Below are 10,318 nucleotides of genomic sequence, written 5' to 3'. Positions count from 1 at the left end.
GTCTGTTTGAATTTTGAGTGTACTACTGTTTTGCGAAAAGTGTTTCATGTCATTGAAAACTGTGTGAAAGGCTGAGGTTGAATGTATAGCTTTGTAGATTTGATGTGTGGTATTTTGCTGTTTGAGTGACAAGTTTTAGAAATCGTGACATGTAAAGATTTTGCGTGTAAGCAGTTTACAAAAACTGTAATTAAGATGGATTCGGTGGAGAGATGTTTGTGTATGTTTAGGCATGTATGTGAATTTAAGTAATTTACATGCCATTGAAGCTGTATAGGTACTCCACTTTTCTTTTTTTTTGTTGCCGAAAAAAAATAATTGATGGCGAGTTGTGAATTTGTCATATTTTTTTCAACCACTGGCATTCATTTGAATGGACTTGGAGTCATACGTACTGTGTCTGATCTGAGGATTACCAATGTGTAGTTGGCGAGCACTGGCTTTCAAGCTTTTCCCCCTAGAACGAATGCATTTTCGGGCACTTTGCAAATCTAGAATATTTCCATGGAAGGATGTGTAATAAGTCATTACACTTAAAAATAATGATGTATGGCTATGTATATTGTGTCTTGGAAACTATAGATTACAGGTTGCATTTTGTCATGTCAGAAAACTCTTTCGAAAAGGACGGCTTATGTGGATTTAGGGACTATTTCCTTTTAAGCTTTGGTGAGTCTTTTCTCTTAGAATCCCAGTGTATAAAACTAGGCTGTGCTGAATGCCAATGCCTCTCTGGAGAAGGTTAAAAGAGCGATGCTGTTGTGTTGTTTTTATAATGGGGTCCAATCCGGGGTATATCAGGGCCAAATTTGTCCCAGAGATACAACAGCCATCTTAGCTAGGAAAAATCATACCATAATGTCAATGAGGACAATTCAGTCCAAAAGGCAAATATCCTGCCCAACCCTCCTCCCCCTTTCAGTCACTCTGTAACATACAAATACGAGGAGCACTGGCCTGAAATATATGTCTGATGAGGAAAGACAATGACTGTTTCACTTAACCAACGGAAAATGCAAACAGACAATGGAGAACGGGAGCAAAAGACACAGGGGGAGGGAGAAGGAGAAAAGGGGGTAGAGAGCGAGAGAGAGAAAGAGAGAGTAAAAATCAGACGGAAAGGAAAAATATATATAGAGAGAGAGCAAGAATAAGAAATAGAGAGGATACAAAATGTAGAGAAAGAGGGAGACAGAGAGAAAGAAAGATAGAGACAGAGATACTAAAAGGGGAAAAAAAAAGAAGAGACCAAATCCATGCAGAAGAGGAGACCCTGAGGCTCATGCCGGGGCCCCCCAACTCAGGGGCCGCATATCAGTTTGGCTTTATTGCCACATGGCATATGGTCCAAGACAAACTGTCAAGTCCGCTTGGCTCTGCAGCTCTCCCTGGGAGGGGATGACAAGGGGAGCAGGCATGTTTGCATCCCAGCAGCTGGCGTTAGCCATGATTCAGGGGGAAAAGGGGGCGATGAGGGAAGAGGCGACGGGGACTTGTCCACATGGCTTGGCGGTGGAAGTGGGGTGGGGGTGTGTGTGTGTGTGTGTGTGTGTGTGTGTGTGTGTGTGTGTGTGTGTGTGGTGGGGGGGGTGGGGTTCAAGGAAGGAGGGAATGGCCGGCGCCTTTGCTGGGGGGGACAGGACGGCCAGTACTGTGGTGTGCGGAAACTGCAAATTGATCAAATTGTGGAGAGCAAGACTTTGGGCCAATTATGTGGGTCACGTCAGTGCCTCTCTGGCTTCTGTCGGTCAGCGGAAAGAGAAAGGAGGGGTGATTATGCCAGTGTCCATGTGAGTGTCCATGTGTGTGGGGGTGTGTATCTGTGTGGGGTTGAATGTGTATGGGGGTGTGTGTGTGTTTTGTCTGTGTGTGTGTGTGTTTTTTTTGTGTGTGTTTGTGTGCCCAAGAATATGAGATGCCATTTTGCAAGTGTGTGTTTGTGTGCAAGCGTTGTGTGCACCTTTGCAATTTGGCCAGTGCATCCTCAGCAAACACATCCCTCAAACAACAAAGTCAGATGACCCTTTGGCAGCAAACTGACACATCTCCGCCGGGCTGGTGCGCTGGTGGCAAAAGCTACAGCAGATGCAACAAATATTTTAACGGCTGTTTGCCTTGTCGCAGACTGGCTCAGCCCTGGTATGTGTTACACCACTCACACCGTCTCTCCAGAACACATAGACTAAACTGTGCCTCCCATGTGTGTGTGTGTAGCCTGTGTGTTTAAAAAAAGAAAAAAGAAGCTTCCCATAACCTGTGGAACTGTCATCTGAGTTTTCCTCGTGGTTGTGTATGTGTGCGAGTTAGCCAGTTGGTTGCAATGCCTCCATAACAAGCGACCCTGCTGATAGACCGATGAGGGGATAGAGGGCCTAGTGCGTGATCCGGGGCTGCGGTCCCGCCGCGCTTGATGGACTGTTCCTGCAATAGTTCCCGTCACTTGTCACTGCACTAATGTCACGGGCTCCAGAGTTCCCGGCGGGGACCCTGGGGTCCCTGTCATGTGCCCAGTGTTTACTGGTATCCAGCGTTGCTGCGGCCAGCGTCGCCTACGGAGAAAACGCTGACACAAACGCCGGCACATGCTGGCCCCCCGGCACACCAACCTACTCCACCAACTGTCTCAGACAATGAAACCAACATGTTTTTTGTGTGTGTGTGTGTGTGTTCTTTATGTCTGATGTGCACTTGATCTTTTAACAGTTCCCCACATCGGAAAACCCATCCACCATAACTCTTTAAAAATAGTTCTCCTGCACAACGAAAGGCTTGTTTTATAGACAGGGGATACAAGGCATTCCTCCCGTGTGATTCTAAATGTGTGTTTCGTGAGCTCTCCCTCTGTCTCTCTCTCTCTCTGTGTGTGTCCGTGTGACCCTACCTGGTTTAAGGGAACAAGACGAGAGGAGGCTTGCGTGTCGGTGCAGCTGACTCCTCGAGGGACGGACGGGAGCGTGCGGTGAGTAATTGCGCGGCGCGGCCCGGCACCGTGTGTGGCCTGTGTCACCACGCACCATCAGACAGTGACAGGTCAGCTTCACAGAGAGAGGGGAGATCAAACACTACTGGCAGCCTGGACCGCCACCATAAAAAACCTGCAGCCCCCTCCGAGCCTGAAATAGTACAGGAGGGGAGATCAGAGCATCATAAACCCGTCTGGACTGGGAGGTTCATGGGGAAAAGGCAATGTTGTGTTTTTGTCAGCAGCCTTTTATACCTCCTTCGTAGTCTTGCTGAAACGGTTTCAGTTTTACTGAATTCTCATAGATTGGTATAATGTGTTTCACCATATGTATCTTCTGAGACTTTGTTTTTTCTCTCAAGACAATGCTATATGTATGTGTGTATGGATGTAGGAGTAAAATAACAATACCTCAACAAATAGATGTTCCCAGGTCCTTAGCTGCTCCCTCTACCTGAAGTAACTCAACACCATAATGTCAACATACATATACATCCTCATAGTTGTTTGTGATGTGCTGTGTTTTAAGCAAATACTGTGGAGCATGTTTTGCTTGGGCTCGGTCTGAAGTCCCTCGGGTGAGACAGACGGAGGGTGTGTGTGGGGCGTACGGCCAAGGCTGAGGGGCTTCAGGTGCCGGGAGCAGACAGGGGAGGATTACAGCTCAGTGTCCAGACCCACGGCCTGAGGGAAGGAGAGAGATAGACAGAGAGATAGAAAGTGAGAGAGAAAGAAAAAGAGAGAGAGAGAGAGAAAGAGAGAAGGATCAGATGTATTCCAGTAATGTAATTGCACCACCCCCCCACCCCCCTCCCCGCTCTCCCCCTGCCCCCCCAGGCTCTCCGGATTACCATAGATCTGTTGGATAGTCTCACTCCAGGAGAAGGAGCATTGATTTAATAAAGGTTCAACAAATGAATTTGACTCCTCGGGCCTCTCTGAGTCACTCACACGCTATGCGCAGAAAGCCTCGGCCATTGTGTGTGCCGGACATTTACTGTGAATAGCCCTTCAACAAATGCGCTGCAGTCAGAATCATGCATATATGTTGGAGCATCCATGCTTATTTGGATTGAGGCACTGACCATAGCTTCCATTAGGACATTTGGTATAAGTAATGAGATATGCCGTATGATATGATCTAATGATGTTTTGGTTTATTTTTCATTCTTAAGCGAGGAGGCCCCTGGAGGATGTCACTGGCATGGGTATGCACTGACGTGTACCGCATCTTGCAGCTGTCTCGAGGCTTCGGGATTGTGAAGAAAAACAAAGTTTCACCTAGAAACACACTTCGGCTTTATGTCATCATGGTCCAAAGTCCGAATGGGGTTTAGTTGCACGTTTTGTTGGCCCTTTGTCCTCCTTTTGCAAATACACACACACACACACACACACACACACACACACACACACACACACACATACACACTCACACGCACACACACACACTAACATCATCAGGAGGGCCAAGGGTGTGATCAGTCAGTGTTTGGGTGGCCCCAGCATGTGTGTGTGTGTGTGTGTGTGTGTGTGTGTGTGTGTGTGTGTGTGTGTGTGTGTGTGTGTGTGTGGCTAGACTCTGGCCTCAGAATTACGAGGTACACGCTGTTACCTGCACGGACACTTAATGAAGTCGCCGTGCTGCTTTTAAACAACGGGGTGGGTGAGTTGAGAGGGGGAGCACTTGTGAATGACTCCCTGTAGATTACAGTGTGTCTGGGACCGGGAATGAGACTGGGGTGGTCAGCGGTGTGAGAGTGGGCTGCAGAAAGCTATGCAGCACCCTGGGGGGGAAACCAGCTCAGCAGCACACCCTCTCTGGGGGTAACAATGCACAACAATCAGACCCTTCACTCACCACCCGTTCACACAACCACACACAAATAAACACACAGACACCAAACACACACACACACACACACACACACACACACACACACACACACACACACACACACACACACACACACACACACACATGCACAGAGAAACACCTTGCACACACACACACACACATGCACAGAGACACCTCGCATACACACACATACACACACCCACACACTCACACTCACCCACACACTCTGTTTCCACACCTAAATTGAGGAGGTGTGGACGGGCCCTCATCTCCAGCGAGCGTTAGCCAGGGCAGGTTAGCGCCCCCCCGTGCTAAACACACACATTAGGGCCCTGACCACCCCTGCAACCCTCATTCTGGAGGTCTTAAAAAGGCCCAGGCAGTGCAATTATCTTTTACGATCTGGCAGAGAGCAGGGAGCAAGCTAAGGAGGCCCCGAGTGGGAGAGGAGAACGAAGAGAGAGAGAGAGAGAGAGAGAGAGAGAGAGAGAGAGAGAGGGAGGGAAGTGAAAAATGGACGAAGAGAAATGGACTGAGAAGGAGCGTAGGAGAGGTGGGTGTGGAGGAGTGGGTGTGTTTGCCGTTCCCCGAAAACAAACTGACCAAGGCTACATGGCTGAGGTTTAAAATGTTGATGATAAAGAGAGAGAGAGAAAGACAAGAAAGAGGGTGGAGAGAAAAGATGAGAGAAACAGGATTAGGTTGAAAGAAATTAATTCACTCCTCCCCTTCCACCCATAGCACCTCCTTCCTATCGGCTCTCGAAAAGAAAAGAAAAAAACAAACATAAAAAAACTAAACAACGAGAGGTTTGGGGTTTAAGTAGGTATTGCTAAAGTGCAGTTGTCAGCCATCCACGGCCTGCCGGGTCTGATGAGAGAGTGCATAAAGCACCTGAGGGATTGGTAATAGTGACAGGCTGCTATCGCTTGCGGTGAGTTGTGGCTTGTTGTTTTTTTCCCCTCCAAACTGCAGCTTCTCCTCCTCTATGCTGATTGAGTGAAGTGGACTAAATGCAGTACCGATGCAGTAAATCTGACTGCCATAGCTTGTGGGTGGGTGGATGCATAGAACAGGGTGGGGTGGTGTGGGGGAAGCTAGCGGTCAATATATACGACCAGGACCTCCCTTAACTGCTGTGTTGAGGGCAGGGACAGGAGGGCCTGAACATGGGTTCAGCGATCGATGGGGGCCGGGCAGGGACGGGCTCGCTTCGCCTCCCCTCATCTCATTAGAAGAGATGCATTGCTCTGTACCCAGGATCAGAGCTTGACGCCACCACCGCCGCCGCTGCCGCTACCACTGCCGCTACCACTGCCGCCTAACCCCGCACTTTCAGCAGCCAATCAGAGCTGATGGCACCTAGATGGACTCCGTCATGGAGGATGTGAGGGAGGACGTGCTGTGTGATTGTGACAGAGTGAAAGGGAGAGTCAATAGTCAAGTCAAAGACAAAATGAAAGGTTTTGAGGCAGTTTGTTTTCTTTCTTGACAATGGCAGTCAATACAGGTCACGGCATTAATCATCAGATCTCTGGTTGTAGGTTTGTGTATTAGCAAGGATTCTTTTAGTCTAAATGGGTGTATCTGGATATGACTATGAAATATAGCTATTTTACACACACACACACACACACACACACACACACACACACAAACACAAAGCTTTTAAACTCTTAAATTAATCAGCAAAAATGTCCAAAAAGTCTTGAAAACGAGTGAAGGGAACTGGATATTGTCTCTAATGACATGAGTGCTCTTGTTGATGTCTGTGAGGCTAAGGCATGCATCTGCTGGAGTGGAACATCAGACTGTTTCCTCTGTGTCTGTATACAGGCAAAGAGACCAACATGAATGGGGCAGAGGGATGCGGCCGTCCCTGTCACGCAGCCCAGGCCGTTGCGTGACGCGTCCCCAAGCCACCCTACCGGGCAGCCTGCAGAATGAAAACTGGTGCCTGCTTCTCTCTCTCTCTCTTTCTCCATCTCGTTCTTTTTTCCTCCCCATTCCCTTTCTCCTTTCTTCTAACCCCACCATCCGGCCTGAGTGGAGAGGGGTGAAGGGGTGGGGGGGGTGGGGGGGGGGGGGGGACTGGGGAGGAGAGAGCCGCATCTGCAGAGCCCACCAGAAGCGGCTGGCAGAGGAGGCCAAACACGCTGTGAAAACAAGAATATGGAAGCTGACAGAAATAAACGTGGGGCTCGGGGAGATAGCAGCGTAAATGGGTTTGAGCAGGCGGGGAGCAGGGGGGAGAAGACTGGGGAGAGGGGTGGCCAGTATGACCCCCCCCCCCACAGACACACACACATACACAGACACATGCCCGCGACCCCCCCTCCCCGGCGCATGGAGCAAAGGGGAGAGGCACAGCGGGCGCTGAAGTTATCATGCTGGCATGGTGGCCAGGGGCCTTTCAGGAAGAGTTTGTGTCTATACCTCTGCTGCTGCTGCTACACTGGTGGTACTGATGTGGATGCTGTCAGTGAGATGTTTGGACATGTGTGTGTATGTGTGTGTGTGTGTGTGTGTGTGTGTGTGTGTGTGTGTGTGTGTGTGTGTGTGTGTGTGTGTCTGTGTGTGTGTGTGTGTGTGTGTGTGTGTGTGTCAGTGTGTGTGTTCGTGTGTTGGGGGTTGCCTCGTGCATGTATTTCTGGGCCTGCCTTCATTAAAGAAATGGTGCGTGCGTGTGTGTGTACATATTAGCTTGTTAAGGGCCTTCCTACGTGTGTACACACAAATATTCATATGACAGACATGCAGTAAGTTGGCATGGCCTCCACAGTCAGACACGCACACACACACACACACGCACACATGTATGTTCCTGGATGGCTTTCCATTATGTCTTACCTTTGCTGGGAGGTAGCAGGGATACTAGCGCTCCAGCACGCACCTCTTCACTACCAATCAGCTGACAGGGGCTCAACCACAACCCAAAGGGGGTTCTGAATCTGAAGAGGGGCTGCTTGACAAGAGGTAACGAGAAGGGGGCCTACATACCCCCCACCCTTAAACCCAATAGAGCTTCTGAACTCAATTTTTTACTGTAACTTGTTATTCTTTCATTAGCCTTCACCTTGCCTTCACCATGTTCTGCATGCTTTTTCAGTGGATAGGTAAGATGATAACTAATTGGATGGTGACCTAACTATTGCTCTCATGCGTAATTGAAAAATTCTGAATGTGGAAAACGATGTTCATATAATGATTGAATAGTTGGGGTGTGGGTTGAACCTGAGGTCATGGGCCTGTTTTGAAGGGTATACAAATGTAATGATTACACAGAATCATAGAAAAGTTTCAGATAAGGGTCAATAATTCTCTTTTTATCAAAAAAAGTCTTCACATTCTCCCCCAGAAGTTGTTCTAACTAATTGTAACCACAGTGTTTCTCTTAGACGCCTAATTGCTTTTCGTGATCTGGTATTTTCTCAAGGAAAGCATAGCGAAGTTGAACAAACCCTTGAAATGTTAAACAGCAGCATGCATTTGAGTCTCTGGGGAGGGCTGTCCTCTGACAGCATTGTGCCTCCCAGTATCGTCACGAATGGAGACAATAACACAGTAATGCATTAAGATGTTTAAAGAGCCACCTTCGTAGCCTAAGTGCACATTGGGCTCGTCCCTCAGTGCTCATGTGTGTATCTCTCTGTCTCGCTCCCGCTCTCTCTCTCGCTCTCTCTCTCGCTCTCTCTCTCTCCTTCTGTGTTTCTTTCTTTTGCCTGTTTCACAGCAGATGTTACAACTCAACTCTGCCTCGGAGGACTTAACACAAAGACTTAAGGAAAGAAGAATATTTTAATAAATGAACAAACAAACAAACAAAGGTGAGAAAAGGTCAAAATAAAAGATTTTGAAGAAAAAAAAAGAAAAAAGTAAGAGGGATTAATTCAATTTGACTTCTTTGTCTCAAAATGTTTCTTTTTCTTTCCCGATCACTTTCTTTCATCCCCCTGTCTTTCTCCTCCAATACCTGACTTCCCTTCTTTAGATTATGTCTGGCTCTCTTCCTGTTTCCTTTTGCTGTGGTTGGTTTGGGAGGACAGAGGAGGGAAGAGTGAAAAAGGCACAGGAGAGGGTTGATGAGATGAACGAGTGCAGAGGTGAGAGGAGAGCAAAGACAAGAAGAAGGGAAGAGAAGAGAAGAAGAGATAAGAAAAGAGATGAAAAAGAGGGGACCAGAGGAGAGAAGGGAAGTGTGAAAGAACAGAAATAATAAAGAGAGGAAAGAAGAAAGGAGATGAAAGGAGGTGAGAAGAGAGGAGAGGAGTGAGGCAGGTAGTGAGAAGAAAGAGAGGAAAGAGGAAGAGAGATGGACGGAGGTGAGAAGAGAAGTAGAGGAGAAGAAGAAGAAGAAGAGGAGGAGCAGAAGAGAGGAGTGCGGCGCGGCAGCTTGAGACTAGAGGTGGAGCGGCGGCCGCTGGGATGCAGTAAACCGACTCTGATTTGTGCCCAAAGCCATCAGTGTCACTTGGCCCGGTCTGTCAGTCTGCGCAAGCATCAAAGCCCGCTGTCTGGGAAGCCTGTCACAAACAGTAATGGATATCATTTCAAAAACATGGGACCTCCTCCCAACACACACACACACACACACACACACACATACACACACAGTCTCCAAGCCCACCTTGATGGAGCCTCCGTGAACCTGGCCCATTGCCTGACCAGGTGTGTGGGGCTCAAGTGCATAGGTGTGGGGTTAAACTCCTCGTCAGCACACCCTCATCGTACCCCCTCCCTCCAACATCAGCTTCACGCCTCAGTGGTCTGAGTTGTGCTGTGGAGGCAGCGTGTTTGGAAAAAATGGGGTTCATGAGGAGTGATGAGATCTGGAAGGATTTCTGTTATCTGTTTCTGTTCTGCATACTGCTGTGTGAAACTTACAATGTGAGTTTACAGAACGTGTGCCACACACTAAATGGCGAATGGTGAAAATTTTGAGATATAGAAATGTATGGGTCACCAAACATACTTTCATTATTTCATTTTCTTTTCCAATTTATATCAGTTGTCATTATGGTTGTCACCTTTAATCTTCTTGCCTGAAGAATCTTACTCTGTGAGACAACAAACACAAATTTGTTGATAGTTATTATTTCGCAATACTCTAGCCAGAACCCAATGTCTTCTCCACTGTTGCATTGTGGGTGATCTCTGGGCTCATGAAGTTGCTGTTGCCCTGGTCGTTTGGCCTGTATGGGACGCGGGCCTTTACTGGCCATTAAAACCCCACCCGGTGGTGCGAGATTTCTGACATCCAGCGTGTCACTTTAGATTAGCGACTGCGCCTGCCTGGCCCGTATCCCTTCCCTGTGTTTTCATGTCACTGTGGCTTAAATAGGGCCTCCTCCACCGCCACATGCACCCCCCCACCTCAACACACACACACACACACACACACACACACACACACACACGCACACACGCACACTATCACACACACACATACACACGTTCACACACTCTCTCTCGTTCTGTCTCTCTCACACACACACACA

This window comes from Sprattus sprattus, assembly GCF_963457725.1.
Source record: "Sprattus sprattus genome assembly, chromosome: 11".
NCBI lineage: Eukaryota > Metazoa > Chordata > Actinopteri > Clupeiformes > Clupeidae > Sprattus > Sprattus sprattus.
Note: the sequence above shows the minus strand (reverse complement) of the source record.